The 23,658-nt window shown below is 39.3% G+C and overlaps 4 long non-coding RNA genes across 4 annotated transcripts; all 4 read left to right on the top strand.

Moving 5' to 3' along the window:
• Positions 1-3,163: 3,163 nt before the first annotated feature.
• On the top strand, positions 3,164-3,881 carry LOC306713455. The gene is made up of 2 exons (XR_013767589.1): positions 3,164-3,331; positions 3,506-3,881. It is a non-coding gene; the product is annotated as an uncharacterized lncRNA (long non-coding RNA).
• A 4,368-nt stretch (positions 3,882-8,249) lies between these two features.
• LOC306712650 lies at positions 8,250-8,827 on the top strand. Its single transcript, XR_013767562.1, has 2 exons — positions 8,250-8,346; positions 8,443-8,827. It is a non-coding gene; the product is annotated as an uncharacterized lncRNA (long non-coding RNA).
• Positions 8,828-12,795: 3,968 nt separating this feature from the next.
• LOC306713313 lies at positions 12,796-15,068 on the top strand. Its single transcript, XR_013767586.1, has 2 exons — positions 12,796-14,587; positions 14,684-15,068. It is a non-coding gene; the product is annotated as an uncharacterized lncRNA (long non-coding RNA).
• A 4,089-nt stretch (positions 15,069-19,157) lies between these two features.
• Positions 19,158-21,360, top strand: LOC306712698. Its single transcript, XR_013767563.1, has 2 exons — positions 19,158-20,885; positions 20,982-21,360. It is a non-coding gene; the product is annotated as an uncharacterized lncRNA (long non-coding RNA).
• Positions 21,361-23,658: the final 2,298 nt, after the last annotated feature.

Raw genomic sequence — 23,658 nt, forward strand, 5'->3', positions numbered from 1 at the left:
TTTGACTTCCTCCTATTTCAGCATAGCAGAGTGGCTCTAGAGAAGTAACAAAGAATTTGCTTTGAGCACATGAAAATCATCAGACAAATAACTTTGCATCATTTTGCATAGTCAAATTGGCAAAGTTTCTGTCTCAGTTTCTCCTGCAGTGTAATGTAGCCCTGCTGCGCTCCTGCAGCCAGGACTCCCTACTCATCTGGCGACCCAGTCTGTGTTTGGTGTAAAAGTGTCACTGATGGGCCGTCTTTTCACATGGATGGTCTTTGTCTGGTAAAAATGAATAACTGACCTACAAATGGAGAAGAGTTAGGACTGCAACTAACAATTATGTTCAATATTAATCCATTTCTTCTTTTACAAACTAATCAATTATTCACTTTGTTTATACAGTAAAATTAATAGAAAAGACAGATTCTAATTTACCATTTATTTTTGACCCCCACAAAAAAGCCAAGTATTTCATTAATGTAAGCCACAGGTAAGCAAATGAGTCCTCACATTAGAGAAGCTGTAATTAGCAAATATCTTTGGTATCTTTCGTTGATTACTGAAAGTGATTATTATTATTATTAACAGTTAGTTACATATTGTGTGGATTCAATTCATTGACTGATCAGTTCAGAAGGTGTTTTGAAGTTACTCTCTCCTTTGTGGAATTAGCTTTGTGTGTGAAGAGCAGATGGTGTGTTACAGAACACCACAGACTTTAATAAAAGATTCTGGGAGGTTAGACACAATCAGCTGACAGCCGCTCTGAGCCTGTGAAACCACCTGACAGTGTTTTAGGAGTCCTTACAAAACCCTGAGCCTTTGATGATGTGCATTAGCTTATTGTTGTGTGGTAACCTATAATGCTTGTTGTTTCCGTCTCTTCTCTTCTTGCTGCTCTGTAGTTTGGGCGGATGTTTGTCCAGGTTGCTGGATGAAGACTTCTACAAGCAGCTCCTCTCTGAGCTCAATGGTTGTGTGTATGTTGCTCCAACTAACATCCTCCTTTCGCATGTTTTTTTAATTTCCCCCCCCATCATTCTCATCAACTCTGAGCATCCAACCATTGTCATCATCTCATTACTAGTTAGGGCAGTATAGTTACCTCCCCTTGCATTTTTTAGTTCCATATTTATTTTTTGACTATTTGAATTGTTACATTCTTCACCGAGCTTTTTCTTTCTTTTTCAAATGTCAACCACAGTAATAATTATTCCCCCATATGTCTGTATGTCAAATACACACACATGTCCAACAGTTAACACGTGCTTACAATAATCGTATGAAGTGTTTTGTTTCCACTTATTAACCCCTTTTTATCTATTTCCCCAAATGAATCTTCAAAATATATTATTCAGGAGTAGGATGTTTATAGATTTGTTTGAAGCAAGTGTGTTTTAATATTTGGACTTGGGTGTTTTTGCCATTAATAATATGATAAATTGAACTCATAGCTGCAATAATCAACATTTTCTAACAGTGGGTCACGATTGTGTAATATGAAAGAGGTCTCTTGTAGTGACGGACTCAGAGAATCATCACCCAAGTCTGGAGGAAGGAACTTGTAACATAAAGATCCTCTTTTACAAGAATACAGAACAAAAAATGCAGAACAAAAAGAACTGCAGTTACAAAAATAGAAACTGCAGAGAATAAACAGGTCTGGGTGTGGTGGTGTGGTTTTAGGCACCACACGCAAACATCCGTCAACAGTGAAATGTGGGATGTAACGACATGTGCAGTCTTGTGTATGATTCAGGTCAGATGAGGTAAAATATAAGCACCACTTGTTCTATTTGAGATATGCACGATGCAGGCTTGTAAAATGTCCTCGCTCATTTCTCATATGTGATATGAACATCATAATCATCTCTGTTTGAAAAAATGTACCCCTGCCAACTTGTCCTAGCACTTATTAAAATTGTGTTTGTAGTCTCTACCTAGATACATGGCCCGCTGTATTTGAGGAAGGTTACATTTTTCGAGGGTGCTACGTTTGGCCCTTCAATAGTCATAGCTTCTAAATGTTGCGTAACAGCACGTACTGAAGGTAGAGAGACAATCCTATTTAAGAGAGACAGCAGCAAGATGATAGGCTAATGTTAGAAAAATTATATTTGACACCAAGTGTGAAATCAATAATCAGGAGATTTATTCTTGCAAGAAGGAACAGGATACAGCACAGTTCTGCGTCTCGTAGCTGCTCAGAGCTCTGTCTCTAAGTCCCTGTCTGTTATACACTGTGAAACAACTTTCACACATGGTATAGTGAAGGTTTGGACCAGTTCCAACCATCTTCTTGGTTGATTCATGTTACCTGTGTGGGTGCCTGTCCAGGTGCGCACCTCATTGAAGCGAATGTGAATCTGTCTTCAAAAACATTCTGTGATTAGCAAGTTCATATGAAAATGAAGACGATATGAAAACAAGTGCGCAGTCTGTTTCTGAGCATCGGGGAAAAGTACAAGCATTTTGCACACATTCTGTATTTTTCCAACAGCTAACAATTGTGCCATTGTGCTATTGGATAGAAGAGACCAGCTGATCTAGACATATGATATCATGATCAACAGCCTCAGACTACAACAAGGAAATAATGAGTCTGCGTGCCTGAGGAGTGATTGCCAGATGTATGAGAACTAAACCACGGGCGTAGGCATGCTAGAGTATAGCCTTGACTGAACTTGAGCCAGAGCTTCATTAGAGGCATCTATTTTGTCTTTTCTCGTATGATTTTGGGATGGGCGCATGGGAGACTTTTTCCCCTGTCTCAGCTTGCTTTTTACCCAAAATATTGTACATCTATTAGAACATGGTGAAACTCTGTAATTTGTATGACATTTGCATATTGTTGTGGAAAATCATTTTAGCTTATATTGATCAAGGATGGGGTGCTGTTTACTGGAACATCCTGCTCCAGGCCGTGGCAGTAAAAGAAGGGCGTAACAACAGACACACATATAAATACGTTTTATCAATGAGGCATAGAACATGTGCATATACAGTAAGGGCTTGTTATTCGTCAGCAAGAAGAAGAGGATGGATATGTGTGCAGGCTGTCAGCTAATGCATGGATCACAAGTTATAGAATGCAAGCTTGTGATAGTTTGCACAAAAACAAGTTACTCATAAGAATATCAAATTTCCATAACAATTGGCATAAGGAGGTGTGACACAGTGACCTACTTTCAGGCCAATAGAAAACGGGGTGTGCCGGTTAAGTCCTCCCACATACTGTATATAAGATGCAGCACATGGACCTGTCCTGTCAGAAGTCTCAGCTACAGCTAATTAATTAATTTTCACTTGATTGATTTTTGTCTTCTTTTCTTTGGAAAAAATGGTGAGATATTCTTGCTTTAGAAAAAAAAATGTTTTTAAATGTGAGCCACAGTAAAATTACATTTTTACTGTTTAGAAAGACAGAGGACCTTTAAGAAAACATTTTAGATTCATTTTTTCAACTGTGCCATGAGAACAATAATAATGTCTGACCTTTTATTTTCTATTCCTCAAGGCATCCGTGGTGGCCCTCCAGCTGATCCCCATCAATACTGCCCTGACTGCCGTGATGATGAAGGCAGAGGTGGTCTCCCCAATGGGCATCCCCGCCGAGGAGATTCCCCAACTAATCAGCAAGCAAGTGAACCGGGCAGTGCCGATGGGCACAACCCTCATGCCAGACATGGTGAAAGGCTACAAGTAATTCTGAGGGTGCCAAGGAGTTTCTTCCCAAAACCAGAAGAAGAAATGACCCCTCTCACAATTAACCTTGTTTTTGTCACAAATCCAAGTCTGTACTGATGTTAACTGAACATGTCAAAACCTGTGGAGACTATGTTGAGATTTGATGGTCTGAAAAGATCAAGCATATAAATAAAATTTTACCCAAATTTCCTGCCTGAGGTTTTTTCTTGTCTTTGCTCCATCGCTTTGCTGCTCGGATCGACTCACTCTGTGTGTGCCACATTCACTTTGTACTCTCCTTCTCATGGTAGGTTTATTATTTTTAGACAAAAAATAAGGTATCAAACACACATTACTACTTTGCAGTTAAATATTTAACATTTATTCCAACACGAAAAAAAGCAGTAAATAATACTTTGACAAACACGTCAGGACATCTTATTTTTGTCACCCTCACAGGCAATTCAGTATAATATAATAATATATATATATAATATAATAATACATATATCATGTAATAATATAATAAACATATATGATATAATACGATTCAGTATAATATAAAACACACATATATATATATATATATATATATATATATATATATATATATATAAATAAAATGTAATATAATAGAACATGTTTATTTATTGAGATGCCCCCTATGGACTTTGTTAGGTAAAGATCAGGAGAAGTAAACATGAAGTGTAATTTGGAATAATGGTGTTAAATTAAGCTATGATGAGTTTTCACTGTTAATTTACCATCTCAATTAAATGTTGATGCCTCTATGACCAAGTTAAGCAGATGAGACTGAGGACAACTATGTAGAAGAAAAGATGTTCACTTTGCCTAATATGGCTAGCTTGACAGAGTTATCCATGGATATAAACATATATTTTTATAAAATTATTTATTTATAACTATATATCCATTTCTCAGACAGGTGCTTCATATCCCTCACTCCCGTAACTGTGCATGCTGGATCTGTCCCCATTGTTTTAAAAAGCTAAATAAGTTATTAACATGACTGCATCCAGCGAGCCAAACCTGTCTGGTGTACAGCTACTAGAGAAGCTTTGCATGTACCGCTTACCTTTCCCTCTAGTCTGCTGTCTGATTGTGAGGTCAGGTTGATCTGGGATCAGCTCTTTCACTGTAGTTTCTCTGCCAAAGTTCTCCTCTCAAATGGGTCTTTTGAGCTTGCGCTCCTGTAGAGACTAGTTCTGACGAGCATGCGCAATTTGGGGCAAAACTGATTGTACCGATGTTTAAATTATATGAGGACGCTGATTGGCTAAATTGTTACACATTTACATTTTTGATCAGCAATTGGCTAAACTGCTTCATAGACCCGCCTCCTGTGGGCACTTCCTCCAGAGCCCCAGAGCTGCTGAGACATGCAGACAGGCGGAGAGGACGTGCAGGAAAAGCAGATATTTTGAGCAGATATCATATTTTACACATATTACTGGGTCCATTTCATATTTCAAAAACACAGATATTTACAATTTGCATAGTTTTTTATTCATCGCTTTTGTTTATCGCTGCTTGCAGCTTCAATTAGAATTGCCGCAATCATTACCGCAAATGTAAAGAGAGTCAGAGTTCTTTATCGACCCTGTTGAATGCATTATTTTAATCATTAACATGCAACTATTTATTAAACCAAATCTTAGTTTAACAAGAAGATCTGCAAGGTGCTTTCTTAACAACACTTACCACAGTTCAATTTAAAAGCTTATCTGTTGAGAACATTACGAAAAGGTCATTACACATTTGGCCAGTTAATACTTTCTGCCAACACGTTAATATTTTGACACGTTAAGATTTCTGGTGTTTTTTTAGGGAAAACACAAGTAGAAGTAATGTTGTACTTGAACCACTAGATAGAGTTGTTGTACAGCTGGATTCATCCAAGCGAGCTTTTCAACTCATCTCTGACTGAATACAGATAGGAACGTTGTTTAACTCCATCCAGCCAGTATTGTAGTGAACTGTAAACTGTTTATTGTGTACTTTAATGTCCAAAATGTCCAAAAACACTGAGCCAAATATCTTTTACCGCTGCTGCTGGACTTGCAGTAATCCTGCTCTCTGTAGCTCAGGATCAGAGGATTTCCCCAAGATTATGAAAAGTTTTGTGTCGGTCTTAGGCCTCCGGTTATAGTTATAATTACTCCCCCATATGTCTGTATGTCAAATACACACACATGTCCAACAATTAACACATGCTTAAATAATTGAATGAAGTGTTTTGTTTCAACTTAACACCTTTTTATTTCTTTCCCCAAATTAATCTTCAAAATATATTATTCAGGAGTAGGATGTTTATAGATTTGTTTAAAGCAAGTGTGTTTTAATATTTAGGCTTGGGTGTTTTTTCCATTAATAATATGTTCACTAACAAGGACCACGGCAATAACAATATGAGTTTCGAGAGGTTTATTGCGTGATGGAATGATTGTTAGAATTAGGAAGCGGAAGGGGTCGAGGGAGAGGGATGAAGGGGTAGGGATAGGGGTAGAGGGATGAAGGGATGTAAGAGTGTAGGGGAGAAGAAACAAGGAGGGTAGAGAAGGTCATAGTACGAAGGTTGGGCAAGCGATGGGGGATAGTTGGCGTCCGATGGCTGGCGAGAACTGGGGGAATGGAGACTGTAGAGTGGGGGCCGTCTGAAAACCTGTGAGTGAGTGAGTGAGTGAGTGAGTGAGAGAGAGAGAAAATAGATAAAAACAGGGTTGGGGGGGAGGGAGGTGAAAGCAGACTCGAAGAGGAAGTGAACAGCTTTGTTGTGCTTAAATACTTCGTGCAGAAGAAATTAGCTTGTGTTCAGGGCGTGGTCCTTGTTCCCGAACTAACTTTATAAAACTCAATATTAATTAAACTTATAGCTGCACTAATCAACATTTTCTAACAGTGGGTCACGATTGGTAATATGAAAGAGGTCGCTTGTAGTGACGGACTCAGAGGATTATTACCCAACTCTGCAGGAAGGAACACTGGGTGTGGTGGTGTGGTTTTATGCACCACACGCAGACAACTGTCAACAGTGAAATGTGGGATGTGACGACATGTGCAGTCTTGTGTATGATTCAGGTCAGATCAGGGCAAATATAAGCACAGCCTGTTCTATTTGAGATATGCACGATGCAGGCTTGTAAAATGTCCTCAGTCAATGGCAACATTTCTAATATGTGATATGAACATCATCATCTCTGTTTGAAAAAATGTACCCCTGCCAACTTGTCCTAGCACTTATTAAAATTGTGTTTGTAGTCTCTACCTAGATACATGGCCCGCTGTATTTGAGGAAGGTTACATTTTTCGAGGGTGCTACGTTTGGCCCTTCAATAGTCATAGTTTCTAAATGTTGCGTAACAGCACGTACTGAAGGTAGAGAGACAATCCTATTTAAGAGAGACAGCAGCAAGATGATAGGCTAATGTTAGAAAAATTATATTTGACACCGAGTGTGAAATCAATAATCAGGAGATTTCTTCTTGCAAGAAGGAACAGGATACAGCACATACAGTTCTGCGTCTCGTAGCTGCTCAGAGCTCTGTCTCTAAGTCCCTGTCTGTTATACACTGTGACAAAAAACTTTCACACATGGTATAGTGAAGGTTTGGACCAGTTCCAACCATCTTCTTGGTTGATTCATGTTACCCGTGTGGGTGCCTGTCCAGGTGCGCACCTCATTGAAGCGAATGTGAATCTGTCTTCAAAAACATTCTGTGATTAGCAAGTTCATATGAAATTGAAGGCGATATGAAAACAAGTGCGCAGTCTGTTTCTAAACATCATGGAAAAGTACAAGCATTTTGCACACATCATTCTGTATTTTTCCAACAGCTAATAATTGTGCCATTGTGCTATTGGATAGAAGAGACCAGCTGATCTAGACATATGAGATCATGACCAACAGCCCCAAACAATGACAAGGAAATAATGAGTGTGCGTGCCTGAGGAGTGATTGACAGATGTATGAGAACTAAACCACGGGCGTAGGCAGAGCTTCTTTAGAGGCATCTATTTTGTCTTTTCACGTATGATTTTGGGATGGGCGCATGGGAGAGTTGTTCCCCTGTCTCAGCTTGCTTTTTACCCAAAATATTGTATATCTATTAGAACATGGTGAAACTCTGTAATTTGTATGACATTTGCATATTGTTGTGGGAAATCATTTTACCCGCTTATATTGATCAAGGATGGGGTGCTGTTTACTGGAACATCCTGCTCCAGGCCGTGGCAGTAAAAGAAGGGCGTAACAGCAGACACACATATATATACGTTTTATCAGTGAGGCATAGAACATGTGCATATACAGTAAGTGCTTGTTATTCGACAGCAAGAAGAAGAGGATATGTGTGCAGGCAGTCAGCTAATGCATGGATCACAAGTTATAGAATGCAAGCTTGTGATAGTTTGCACAAAAACAAGTTATACTTTACTCATAAGAATATCAAATTTCCATTATAATTGGCATAAGGAGGTGTGACACAGTGACCTACTTTCAGGCCAATAGAAAATGGGGTGTGCCGGATAAGTCCTCTCACATACTGTATATAAGATGCAGCACATGGACCTGTCCTGTCAGAAGTCTCAGCTAAAGCTAATTAATTAATTTTCACTTGATTGATTTTTGTCTTCTTTTCTTTGGAAAAAATGGTGAGATAATCTTGCTCCAGGAAAAAAATATGTATTTTTTCAACTGTGCCATGAGAACAATAATAATGTCTGACCTTTTGTTTTCTATTCCTCAAGTCGTCCGTGGTTGCCACCCAGCTGATCCCCAACAATACTGCCCTGACTCCGGCAATGATGATGTCGAAGTCGGTCAGCCCAGCGGGCATCCCTGCCGGGGAGATGTCCAGCATAGTGGGAAAGCAAGTGAACCGGATAGTGGCTAAGGACGAAACCCTCATGCCAAACATGGTGAAGACGTACAAGTAATTCTGAGGGTGCCAAGGAGTTTCTTCCCAAAACCAGAAGAAGAAATGCCCCCTCTCACAATTAACCTTGTTTTTGTCAGAAACCCAAGTCTGTCCGGATGTTAACTGAACATGTCAAAACCTGTGGAGACTATGTTGAGATTTGATGTTCTGAAAAGATAAAGCATATAAATAAAATGTTTTCAATTTTACCCAAATTTCCTGCCTGAGGTTTTTTCTTGTCTTTGCTCCATCGCTTTGCTGCTCGGATCGACTCACTCTGTGTGTGCCACATTCACTTTGTACTCTCCTTCTCATGGTAGGTTCATTATTTTTAGACAAAAAATAAGGTATCAAACACGCATTACTACTTTGCAGTTAAATATTTAACATTTATTCCAACGCGAAAAAAATCCAGTAAATAACACTTTGACAAACACGTCAGGACATCTTATTTTTGTCACCTCACAGGTAATTCAGGATAATATAATAATATATATATCATATAATAATATATATATATGATAAGATTCAGTATAATATAAAACACACACATACATATATATATAATATAATATAATAGAACATGTTTATCTATTGAGATGCCCCTATGGACCTTGTTATAGGGAGGTAAAGATCAGGAGAAGTAAACATGAAGTGTAACTAGGAATAATGGTGTTAAATTAAGCTATGATGAGTTTTCACTGTTAATTTACCATCTCAATTAAATGTTGATGCCTCCATGACCAAGTTAAGCAGATGAGACTGAGGACAACTATGTAGAAGAAAAGATGTTCACTTTGCTGTAGATATCCATGGATATATAAATATATATATATATATATGTATATTTATAAAATGATTTATTTATAACTATATATCCATTTCTCAGACAGGTGCTTCATGTCCCTCACTCCCGTAACTGTCCATGCTGGATCTGTCCCCATTGTTTTAAAAAGCTAAATAAGTTATTAACATGACTGCATCCAGCGAGCCAAACCTGTCTGGTGTACAGCTACTAGAGAAGTTTTCCATGTACCGCTTACCTTTCCCTCTAGTCTGCTGTCTGATTGTGAGGTCAGGTTGATCTGGGATCAGCTCTTTCACTGTAGTTTCTCCGCCAAAGTTCTCCTCTCAAATGGGTCTTTTGAGCTCGCGCTCGCCTGTAGAGACTAGTTCTGACGAGCATGCGCAATTTAGGGAAAAACTGATTGTGCCGATGGCTGAATGACTGATTGGCTAAATTGTATGTCATACATTTATATCTTTGATCAGCAATTGGCTAAACTGCTTCATAGACCCGCCTCCTGTGGGCACGTCCTCCAGAGCCCCAGAGCTGCTGAGACATGCAGACAGGCGGAGAGGACGTGCAGGAAAAGCAGATATTTTGAGCAGATATCATATTTTACACATATTACTGGGTGCATTCCATATTTCAAAAACACAAATATTGAGGGGAGGGGGGGGCGACACCCTAGCGATCTCTATTGACCAGCCGCCACTGCTTCATACCTTTATGGTTCATCAGGCAGCAATCCAAAACGTTCAGTATTTTATTGCCATATCAATCACAGTGCCTTCTGAATTTGTTTTGTTGCGCTAAACCACAAGAACATATAATCACATAGCACACAGAACAAAAACACAGTGCCGCAAGTTCAATACAGTAAGCACACAATAGTGCAGCCGAATGGCTCCCGCCCTTACAGTGACAAGTGGAAGTTCATGTGCTTGATTGTACAACCGGTGAAGCGAGGTATTCTAGTCTAAATACTGCGTAGTCTTTTACCCGCAGGTAGAAGGCTGCATAGAGGGTTTGCTGGGTGTGAGGAGTCCTTTTGAATTCATAAACCTCTACGCTGAATGCAGACATGGTATAGTTCAGAACTAGGGGAGAGTACACAGCCAACTGTTTTTAAAGTTCTCTCAAAGAGTTTTTTTCTCGTAGGCTGCAGAGTTGCCATTGCATACAGTTATTGAGAAGTGAGCACACTTTCTATTGCCGCTCTGTAGAACTTTACCATCGAAACCTTTTACACATCAAATTTCCTAAGCTGTCTAAATACAGAGTAGTCCTTGGTGAGCTTATTCTCAGTGATGGTGAAGATTGTAGTCTAGAGAATTTGAAATGATCCACTCTCTCTTCCACCTGGTGGTTGATGACCCTTGGTAGTAGCGCTCCCTGTTTTTTACGGAAGTCCATCACAAGTTCTTTAGTGTTGTTGATGTTCAGTTCCAGATGGTTATTGCTGCACTGGTGCACCAGATAGGAGACCTTGTTCCTGTAAGCTGTCTCATCAGTACAGGGAATCAGTCCCACCAGAGCTGCATCATCAGTGACGTTTTACAGTGTCAGAGTGTGAAATAGTCATTTGTGTAGGTAGAGACTGGAGCAAACCTTGCTGTAAAAGTTAGTAGTGAGGCCTTGTGGGGATGTATTAAAAGCTATACGGAGAAGATCTGCAAGATGCTTTCTTAACAACACTTACCACAGTTCAATTTAGAAGCTTATCTGGTGAGAACATTACGAAAAGGTCATTACACATTTGGTCAGTTAATACTTTCTGCCAACACGTTTATATTTTGACACGTTAAGATTTCTGGTATTTCTTTAGGGAAAACACAAATAGAAGTAATGTTGTACTTAAACCACTAGATAGAGCTCTTGTACAGCTGGATTTACCCAAGCGAGCTTTTCAACTCATCTGACTGAATACAGATAGGAACGTTGTTTAACTCCATCCAGCCAGTATTGTAGTGAACTGTAAACTGTTTATTGTGTGCATTAATGTCCCAAATGTCCAAAAACACTGACTTGCAGTAATCCTGCTCTTTGTAGCTCAGGATCAGAGGATTTCCCCAAGATTCTGAAAAGTTTTGTGTCGGGTCTTATGCCTCCGGTTTCATGGTGGTAGGTGGGATGCATCCTTCCACCAGCCGTCTGAACCACTGATATCATGACCTTCATCGCAGATTATAAGACCTTTATAATCAACCACTGAGTCAGACAAACTGACATTTACCTACTTTAGACATAAAATGTGTCAGCTGCGGCTTATAAGAGGAAAAATGTGCGGTTCTCCTGCACTGAACTTCAGTTGGGTGCTATGCCACAGAAAACATCAGTCTATATGTCAGCTGTGGTTGTTGGTACTTCATTGAATCAAGGGGCTCATTTAGCCTGTTCTGTTCTGTTATTCTGTGTGCATAACAATGACATGTCTTCTTTTTCTTTCTTACAGAAAAAGAAAGAGTAATTAGACAAACAATAATAGTGATAGCAAAAGTAAATAATTTGGAAAATAATAATGATAAGAATATAGTAATTATAGTAATTATGATACTATTATTATTACTACTGTAATGAATTGCTGGAAATTGACTGTGGATTTTCAACGGTATCTTACAGTATTTCATAATAACTGTAACATACAGTTAAATGTTCATCCCTCCCATGTAAATTAACAACCAATGCCGTCAATTAACCATAACAGCAGACTACTGTAATTTATCAGTATGATACAGTATTTTCTGTGAAGTGGTGGGAATACGCTTCTCTATACAAGTTCAGTGAATCACGATCCATCTACATCGTACAGCCAAGGTGTACTCGCTCTTTATTGTTTTCATTCATGTGTGAGTTCATGCAGTTCAAATTAACTATGAATGTATATAAGACTTGTTAACAAGCGAGACTGTGATGCAGTTCTATTACACTGTTCTTGATACTATTTCAATTCAGTGTTTCACTCTGAATGCTATTTTAATTCAGTGTCTGAGGGAGTGACGCCGAGATCGAAAAGTGGCCGATGGTATGCTACTGTTGTTCAGGGTTAAGTACCGATACCTGTGGTGTACCACTGTTGTTCAACAGTATGTACCTCTCCCTGGGATGGTATGCCAATACTTTTCCAATGGCACACCGTTTCGTGAAGGCAAGTGCCGCTTGAAAGTTCATATTCGTGGTTTATACCGTTGAGTCAGCGTGGTATGCCATTCATATCAGTGGTATGATATAAACTATATATATATACATATAAATATATAAATACATGCTCTGGCCATAATATCAGTTTCAGGGCACATCAGCAAATATTAAATCTTGATATTGTCATTTAAAATGCCTTTCATATATTCAAACAAGAAAATGGACGAGATAAAATAGATACATTCCTTTATCTGCAGCAAAACAGAATCATCACCCAAGTCTGGAGGAAGGAACTTGTAACATAAAGATCCTCATTTACAAGAATACAGAACAAAAAATGCAGAACAAAAAGAACTGCAGTTACAAAAATGCAAACTGCAGAGAATAAAGAGGTCTGGGTGTGTTGGTGTGGTTTTATGCACCACACGCAGACATCCGTCAACAGTCAAATGTGGGATGTGACGACATGTGCAGTCTTGTGATTCAGGTCAGATCAGGGCAAATATAAGCACCACTTGTTCTATTCTAGATATGCACAATGCAGGCTTGTAAAATGTCCTCACTCATTTCTAATATGTGATATGAACATCATCATCTCTGTTTGAAAAAATGTACCCCTGCCAACTTGTCCTAGCACTTATTAAAATTGTGTTTGTAGTCTCCACCTAGATACATGGCCTGCTGTATTTGAGGAAGGTTACATTTTTCGAGGGTGCTACGTTTGGCCCTTCAATAGTCATAGTTTCTAAATGTTGCGTAACAGCACGTACTGAAGGTAGAGAGACAATCCTATTTAAGAGAGACAGCAGCAAGATGATAGGCTAATGTTAGAAAAATTATATTTGACACCGAGTGTGAAATCAATAATCAGGAGATTTATTCTTGCAAGAAGGAACAGGATACAGCACATACAGTTCTGCGTCTCGTAGCTGCTCAGAGCTCTGTCTCTAAGTCCCTGTCTGTTATACACTGTGACAAAAAACTTTCACACATGGTATAGTGAAGGTTTGGACCAGTTCCAACCATCTTCTTGGTTGATTCATGTTACCCGTGTGGGTGCCTGTCCAGGTGCGCACCTCATTGAAGCGAATGTGAATCTGTCTTCAAAAACATTCTGTGATTAGCAAGTTCATATGAAATTGAAGGCGATATGAAAACAAGTGCGCAGTCTGTTTCTAAACATCATGGAAAAGTACAAGCATTTTGCACACATCATTCTGTATTTTTCCAACAGCTAATAATTGTGCCATTGTGCTATTGGATAGAAGAGACCAGCTGATCTAGACATATGAGATCATGACCAACAGCCCCAAACAATGACAAGGAAATAATGAGTGTGCGTGCCTGAGGAGTGATTGACAGATGTATGAGAACTAAACCACGGGCGTAGGCAGAGCTTCTTTAGAGGCATCTATTTTGTCTTTTCACGTATGATTTTGGGATGGGCGCATGGGAGAGTTGTTCCCCTGTCTCAGCTTGCTTTTTACCCAAAATATTGTATATCTATTAGAACATGGTGAAACTCTGTAATTTGTATGACATTTGCATATTGTTGTGGGAAATCATTTTACCCGCTTATATTGATCAAGGATGGGGTGCTGTTTACTGGAACATCCTGCTCCAGGCCGTGGCAGTAAAAGAAGGGCGTAACAGCAGACACACATATATATACGTTTTATCAGTGAGGCATAGAACATGTGCATATACAGTAAGTGCTTGTTATTCGACAGCAAGAAGAAGAGGATATGTGTGCAGGCAGTCAGCTAATGCATGGATCACAAGTTATAGAATGCAAGCTTGTGATAGTTTGCACAAAAACAAGTTATACTTTACTCACAAGAATATCAAACTGCCATTATAATTGGCATAAGGAGGTGTGACACAGTGACCTACTTTCAGGCCAATAGAAAATGGGGTGTGCCGGATAAGTCCTCTCACATACTGTATATAAGATGCAGCACATGGACCTGTCCTGTCAGAAGTCTCAGCTACAGCTAATTAATTAATTTTCACTTGATTGATTTTTGTCTTCTTTTCTTTGGAAAAAATGGTGAGATAATCTTGCTCCAGGAAAAAAATATGTATTTTTTCAACTGTGCCATGAGAACAATAATAATGTCTGACCTTTTGTTTTCTATTCCTCAAGTCGTCCGTGGTTGCCACCCAGCTGATCCCCAACAATACTGCCCTGACTCCGGCAATGATGATGTCGAAGTCGGTCAGCCCAGCGGGCATCCCTGCCGGGGAGATGTCCAGCATAGTGGGAAAGCAAGTGAACCGGATAGTGGCTAAGGACGAAACCCTCATGCCAAACATGGTGAAGACGTACAAGTAATTCTGAGGGTGCCAAGGAGTTTCTTCCCAAAACCAGAAGAAGAAATGACCCCTCTCACAATTAACCTTGTTTTTGTCAGAAACCCAAGTCTGTCCGGATGTTAACTGAACATGTCAAAACCTGTGGAGACTATGTTGAGATTTGATGTTCTGAAAAGATAAAGCATATAAATAAAATGTTTTCAATTTTACCCAAATTTCCTGCCTGAGGTTTTTTCTTGTCTTTGCTCCATCGCTTTGCTGCTCGGATCGACTCACTCTGTGTGTGCCACATTCACTTTGTACTCTCCTTCTCATGGTAGGTTCATTATTTTTAGACAAAAAATAAGGTATCAAACACGCATTACTACTTTGCAGTTAAATATTTAACATTTATTCCAACGCGAAAAAAATCCAGTAAATAACACTTTGACAAACACGTCAGGACATCTTATTTTTGTCACCTCACAGGTAATTCAGGATAATATAATAATATATATATCATATAATAATATATATATATGATAAGATTCAGTATAATATAAAACACACACATACATATATATATAATATAATATAATAGAACATGTTTATCTATTGAGATGCCCCTATGGACCTTGTTAGGTAAAGATCAGGAGAAGTAAACATGAAGTGTAATTAGGAATAATGGTGTTAAATTAAGCTATGATGAGTTTTCACTGTTAATTTACCATCTCAATTAAATGTTGATGCCTCCATGACCAAGTTAAGCAGATGAAACTGAGGACAACTATGTAGAAGAAAAGATGTTCACTTTGCTGTAGATATCCATGGATATATAAATATATATATATATATATGTATATTTATAAAATGATTTATTTATAACTATATATCCATTTCTCAGACAGGTGCTTCATGTCCCTCACTCCCGTAACTGTCCATGCTGGATCTGTCCCAATTGTTTTAAAAAGCTAAATAAGTTATTAACATGACTGCATCCAGCGAGCCAAATCTGTCTGGTGTACAGCTACTAGAGAAGTTTTCCATGTACCGCTTACCTTTCCCTCTAGTCTGCTGTCTGATTGTGAGGTCAGGTTGATCTGGGATCAGCTCTTTCACTGTAGTTTCTCCGCCAAAGTTCTCCTCTCAAATGGGTCTTTTGAGCTCGCGCTCGCCTGTAGAGACTAGTTCTGACGAGCATGCGCAATTTAGGGAAAAACTGATTGTGCCGATGGCTGAATGACTGATTGGCTAAATTGTATGTCATACATTTATATCTTTGATCAGCAATTGGCTAAACTGCTTCATAGACCCGCCTCCTGTGGGCACGTCCTCCAGAGCCCCAGAGCTGCTGAGACATGCAGACAGGCGGAGAGGACGTGCAGGAAAAGCAGATATTTTGAGCAGATATCATATTTTACACATATTACTGGGTGCATTCCATATTTCAAAAACACAAATATTGAGGGGAGGGGGGGGCGACACCCTAGCGATCTCTATTGACCAGCCGCCACTGCTTCATACCTTTATGGTTCATCAGGCAGCAATCCAAAACGTTCAGTATTTTATTGCCATATCAATCACAGTGCCTTCTGAATTTGTTTTGTTGCGCTAAACCACAAGAACATATAATCACATAGCACACAGAACAAAAACACAGTGCCGCAAGTTCAATACAGTAAGCACACAATAGTGCAGCCGAATGGCTCCCGCCCTTACAGTGACAAGTGGAAGTTCATGTGCTTGATTGTACAACCGGTGAAGCGAGGTATTCTAGTCTAAATACTGCGTAGTCTTTTACCCGCAGGTAGAAGGCTGCATAGAGGGTTTGCTGGGTGTGAGGAGTCCTTTTGAATTCATAAACCTCTACGCTGAATGCAGACATGGTATAGTTCAGAACTAGGGGAGAGTACACAGCCAACTGTTTTTAAAGTTCTCTCAAAGAGTTTTTTTCTCGTAGGCTGCAGAGTTGCCATTGCATACAGTTATTGAGAAGTGAGCACACTTTCTATTGCCGCTCTGTAGAACTTTACCATCGAAACCTTTTACACATCAAATTTCCTAAGCTGTCTAAATACAGAGTAGTCCTTGGTGAGCTTATTCTCAGTGATGGTGAAGATTGTAGTCTAGAGAATTTGAAATGATCCACTCTCTCTTCCACCTGGTGGTTGATGACCCTTGGTAGTAGCGCTCCCTGTTTTTTACGGAAGTCCATCACAAGTTCTTTAGTGTTGTTGATGTTCAGTTCCAGATGGTTATTGCTGCACTGGTGCACCAGATAGGAGACCTCGTTCCTGTAAGCTGTCTCATCAGTACAGGGAATCAGTCCCACCAGAGCTGCATCATCAGTGACGTTTTACAGTGTCAGAGTGTGAAATAGTCATTTGTGTAGGTAGAGACTGGAGCAAACCTTGCTGTAAAAGTTAGTAGTGAGGCCTTGTGGGGATGTATTAAAAGCTATACGGAGAAGATCTGCAAGATGCTTTCTTAACAACACTTACCACAGTTCAATTTAGAAGCTTATCTGGTGAGAACATTACGAAAAGGTCATTACACATTTGGTCAGTTAATACTTTCTGCCAACACGTTTATATTTTGACACGTTAAGATTTCTGGTATTTCTTTAGGGAAAACACAAATAGAAGTAATGTTGTACTTAAACCACTAGATAGAGCTCTTGTACAGCTGGATTTACCCAAGCGAGCTTTTCAACTCATCTGACTGAATTCAGATAGGAACGTTGTTTAACTCCATCCAGCCAGTATTGTAGTGAACTGTAAACTGTTTATTGTGTACATTAATGTCCCAAATGTCCAAAAACACTGACTTGCAGTAATCCTGCTCTCTGTAGCTCAGGATCAGAGGATTTCCCCAAGATTCTGAAAAGTTTTGTGTCGGGTCTTATGCCTCCGGTTTCATGGTGGTAGGTGGGATGCATCCTTCCACCAGCCGTCTGAACCACTGATATCATGACCTTCATCGCAGATTATAAGACCTTTATAATCAACCACTGAGTCAGACAAACTGACATTTACCTACTTTAGACATAAAATGTGTCAGCTGCGGCTTATAAGAGGAAAAATGTGCGGTTCTCCTGCACTGAACTTCAGTTGGGTGCTATGCCACAGAAAACATCAGTCTATATGTCAGCTGTGGTTGTTGGTACTTCATTGAATCAAGGGGCTCATTTACCCTGTTCTGTTCTGTTATTCTGTGTGCATAACAATGACATGTCTTCTTTTTCTTTCTTACAGAAAAAGAAAGAGTAATTAGACAAACAATAATAGTGATAGCAAAAGTAAATAATTTGGAAAATAATAATGATAAGAATATAGTAATTATAGTAATTATGATACTATTATTATTACTACTGTAATGAATTGCTGGAAATTTACGGTGGATTTTCAACGGTATCTTACAGTATTTCATAATAACTGTAACATACAGTTAAATGTTCATCCCTCCCATGTAAATTAACAACCAATGCCGTCAATTAACCATAACAGCAGACTACTGTAATTTATCAGTATGATACAGTATTTTCTGTGAAGTGGTGGGAATACGCTTCTCTATACAAGTTCAGTAAATCACGATCCATCTACATCGTACAGCCAAGGTGTACTCGCTCTTTATTGTTTTCATTCATGTGTGAGTTCATGCAGTTCAAATAAACTATTAATGTATATAAGACTTGTTAACAAGCGAGACTGTGATGCAGTTCTATTACACTGTTCTTGATACTATTTCAATTCAGTGTTTCACTCTGAATGCTATTTTAATTCAGTGTCTAAGGGAGTGATGCCGAGATCGAAAAGTGGCCGATGGTATGCTACTGTTGTTCAACAGTATGTACCTATCCCTGGGGTGTGCTACTGTTGTTCAGGGTTAAGTACCGATACCTGTGGTGTACCACTGTTGTTCAACAGTATGTACCTCTCCCTGGGATGGTATGCCAATACTTTTCCAATGGCACACCGTTTCGTGAAGGCAAGTGCCGCTTGAAAGTTCATATTCGTGGTTTATACCGTTGAGTCAGCGTGGTATGCCATTCATATCAGTGGTATGATATAAACTATATATATATACATATAAATATATAAATACATGCTCTGGCCATAATATCAGTTTCAGGGCACATCAGCAAATATTAAATCTTGATATTGTCATTTAAAAAGCCTTTCATATATTCAAACAAGAAAATGGACGAGATAAAATAGATACATTCCTTTATCTGCAGCAAAACAGAATCATCACCCAAGTCTGGAGGAAGGAACTTGTAACATAAAGATCCTCATTTACAAGAATACAGAACAAAAAATGCAGAACAAAAAGAACTGCAGTTACAAAAATGCAAACTGCAGAGAATAAAGAGGTCTGGGTGTGTTGGTGTGGTTTTATGCACCACACGCAGACATCCGTCAACAGTCAAATGTGGGATGTGACGACATGTGCAGTCTTGTGATTCAGGTCAGATCAGGGCAAATATAAGCACCACTTGTTCTATTCTAGATATGCACAATGCAGGCTTGTAAAATGTCCTCACTCATTTCTAATATGTGATATGAACATCATCATCTCTGTTTGAAAAAATGTACCCCTGCCAACTTGTCCTAGCACTTATTAAAATTGTGTTTGTAGTCTCCACCTAGATACATGGCCTGCTGTATTTGAGGAAGGTTACATTTTTCGAGGGTGCTACGTTTGGCCCTTCAATAGTCATAGTTTCTAAATGTTGCGTAACAGCACGTACTGAAGGTAGAGAGACAATCCTATTTAAGAGAGACAGCAGCAAGATGATAGGCTAATGTTAGAAAAATTATATTTGACACCATGTGTGAAATCAATAATCAGAAGATTTATTCTTGCAAGAAGGAACAGGATACAGCACATACAGTTCTGCGTCTCGTAGCTGCTCAGAGCTCTGTCTCTAAGTCCCTGTCTGTTATACACTGTGACAAACAACTTTCACACATGGTATAGTGAAGGTTTGGACCAGTTCCAACCATCTTCTTGGTTGATTCATGTTACCTGTGTGGGTGCCTGTCCAGGTGCGCACCTCATTGAAGCGAATGTGAATCTGTCTTCAAAAACATTCTGTGATTAGCAAGTTCATATGAAAATGAAGGCGATATGAAAACAAGTGCGCAGTCTGTTTCTGAGCATCGGGGAAAAGTACAAGCATTTTGCACACATTCTGTATTTTTCCAACAGCTAACAATTGTGCCATTGTGAAATTGGATAGAAGAGACCAGCTGATCTAGACATATGATATCATGATCAACAGCCCCAAACTACAACAAGGAAATAATGAGTCTGCGTGCCTGAGGAGTGATTGCCAGATGTATGAGAACTAAACCACAGGCGTAGGCATGCTAGAGTATAGCCTTGACTGAACTTGAGCCAGAGCTTCATCAGAGGCATCTATTTTGTCTTTTCTCGTATGATTTTGGGATGGGCGCATGGGAGACTTTTTCCCCTGTCTCAGCTTGCTTTTTACCCAAAACATTGTATATCTATTAGAACATGGTGAAACTCTGTAATTTCTATTACATTTGCATATTGTTGTGGGAAATCATTTTACCCGCCTATATTGATCAAGGATGGGGTGCTGTTAACTGGAACATCCTGCTCCAGGCCGTGGCAGTAAAAGAAGGGCGTAACAACAGACACACATATATATACGTTTTATCAGTGAGGCATAGAACATGTGCATATACAGTAAGTGCTTGTTATTCATCAGCAAGAAGAAGAGGATATGTGTGCAGGCAGTCAGCTAATGCATGGATCACAACTTATAGAATGCAAGCTTGTGATAGTTTGCACAAAAACAAGTTACTCATAAGAATATCAAATTTCCATAACAATTGGCATAAGGAGGTGTGACACAGTGACCTACTTTCAGGCCAATAGAAAACGGGGTGTGCCGGTTAAGTCCTCCCACATACTGTATATAAGATGCAGCACATGGACCTGTCCTGTCAGAAGTCTCAGCTACAGCTAATTAATTAATTTTCACTTGATTAATTGTTGTCTTCTTTTCTTTGGAAAAAATGGTGAGATAATCTTGCTCCAGGAAAAAAATATGTATTTTTTCAACTGTGCCATGAGAACAATAATAATGTCTGACCTTTTGTTTTCTATTCCTCAAGTCGTCCGTGGTTGCCACCCAGCTGATCCCCAACAATACTGCCCTGACTCCGGCGATGATGATGTCGAAGTCGGTCAGCCCAGCGGGCATCCCTGCCGGGGAGATGTCCAGCATAGTGGGAAAGCAAGTGAACCGGATAGTGGCTAAGGACGAAACCCTCATGCCAAACATGGTGAAGACGTACAAGTAATTCTGAGGGTGCCAAGGAGTTTCTTCCCAAAACCAGAAGAAGAAATGACCCCTCTCACAATTAACCTTGTTTTTGTCAGAAACCCAAGTCTGTCCGGATGTTAACTGAACATGTCAAAACCTGTGGAGACTATGTTGAGATTTGATGTTCTGAAAAGATAAAGCATATAAATAAAATGTTTTCAATTTTACCCAAATTTCCTGCCTGAGGTTTTTTCTTGTCTTTGCTCCATCGCTTTGCTGCTCGGATCGACTCACTCTGTGTGTGCCACATTCACTTTGTACTCTCCTTCTCATGGTAGGTTCATTATTTTTAGACAAAAAATAAGGTATCAAACACGCATTACTACTTTGCAGTTAAATATTTAACATTTATTCCAACGCGAAAAAAATCCAGTAAATAACACTTTGACAAACACGTCAGGACATCTTATTTTTGTCACCTCACAGGCAATTCAGGATAATATAATAATATATATATATAATATAATAAATACATATATGATAAGATTCAGTATAATGTAAAACCCACACATACATATATAATATAATATAATAGAACATGTTTAACTATTGAGATGCCCCTATGGACCTTGTTATAGGGAGGTAAAGATCAGGAGAAGTAAACATGAAGTGTAATTAGGAATAATGGTGTTAAATTAAGCTTTGATGAGTTTTCACTGTTAATTTACCATCTCAATTAAATGTTGATGCCTCCATGACCAAGTTAAGCAGATGAGACTGAGGATAACTATGTAGAAGAAAAGATGTTCACTTTGCTGTAGTTATCCATGGATATATAAATATATATATATATTTATAAAATGATTTATTTATAACTATATATCCATTTCTCAGACATGTGCTTCATGTCCCTCACTCCCGTAACTGTCCATGCTGGATCTGTCCCCATTGTTTTAAAAAGCTAAATAAGTTATTAACATGACTGCATCCAGCGAGCCAAACCTGTCTGGTGTACAGCTACTAGAGAAGCTTTGCATGTACCGCTTACCTTTCCCTCTAGTCTGCTGTCTGATTGTGAGGTCAGGTTGATCTGGGATCAGCTCTTTCACTGTAGTTTCTCCGCCAAAGTTCTCCTCTCAAATGGATCTTTGAGCTCGCGCTCGCCTGTAGAGACTAGTTCTGACGAGCATGCGCAATTTGGGGCAAAACTGATTGTACCGATGGCTGAATGACTGAGGACGCTGATTGGCTAAATTGTATGTCACACATTTATATCTTTGTTCAGCAATTGGCTAAACTGCTTCATAGACCCGCCTCCTGTGGGCACTTCCTCCAGAGCCCCAGAGCTGCTGAGACATGCAGACAGGCGGAGAGGACGTGCAGGAAAAGCAGATATTTTGAGCAGATATCATATTTTACACATATTACTGGGTGCATTCCATATTTCAAAAACACAAATATTGACAATTTGTATCGTTTTTTGTTATTATTTTTTGTTGTGGTTCGAGGGGAGGTCGTCGCCCTATCGCCCTCTATTGACCAGCCGCCACTGCTTCATACCTTTATGGTTCATCAGGCAGCAATCCAAAATGTTCAGTATTTTATTGCCATATCAATCACAGTGCCTTCTGAATTTGTTTTGTTGCGCTCAACCACAAAAACATATAATCATAGCACACAGAACAAAAACACACTGCCACAAGTTCAATACAGTAAGCACACAATAGTGCAGCCGAATGGCTCCCGCCCTTACAGTGACAAGTGGAAGTTCATGTGCTTGATTGTATAACCGGTGAAGCGAGGTATTCTAGTCTAAATACTGCGTAGTCTTTTACCCGCAGGTAGAAGGCTGCATAGAGGGTTTGCTGGGTGTGAGGAGTCCTTTTGAATTCATAAACCTCTACGCTGAATGCGAGAGTACACAGCCAACTGTTTTTAAAGTTCTGTCCAAGAGTTTTTTTCTCGTAGGCTGCAGAGTTGCCATTGCATACAGTTATTGAGAAGTGAGCACACTTTCTATTGCTGCTCTGTAGAACTTTACCATCGAAACCTTTTACACTTCAAATTTCCTAAGCTGTCTAAAAAAAGAGTGGTCCTTGGTGAGCTTTCTTCTCAGTGATGGTGAAGACAGAAACAAACAGACAAACAGTCGGTTTTGAGACCTGCATTTACTTTGACAGTCTGTTATGTTACGAACACTGAAGCGCATTCACACACATTCAGTTTTTTATGGATTTTTACAGGGTGACAGTTATGATTGTATTCGGAGGTACACTCAAAAACATTCAAGGCTTAAGACCTGGCAAAATGACCTGGCTACGCCATTGGTCAACAAAATACTGTTTAACTCGTGCACGCAGTGTATGATGGTCACAGAAATGCACCCAGAGTCCTGCCAGTACCCTCGGCGTGCGTGAATATGCGAGGGCCCGATCAATGCTGCATGCAGCTTTAATTTGTATTACTATTCTTAGAGAGACAGATGAAGCAAACTGTTTTCAAAAAGGGAGGATTGTAGTGGTAGT

This window comes from Pholis gunnellus (genome assembly GCF_910591455.1).
Source record: "Pholis gunnellus genome assembly, chromosome: 21".
Classification (NCBI taxonomy): Eukaryota; Metazoa; Chordata; class Actinopteri; order Perciformes; family Pholidae; genus Pholis; species Pholis gunnellus.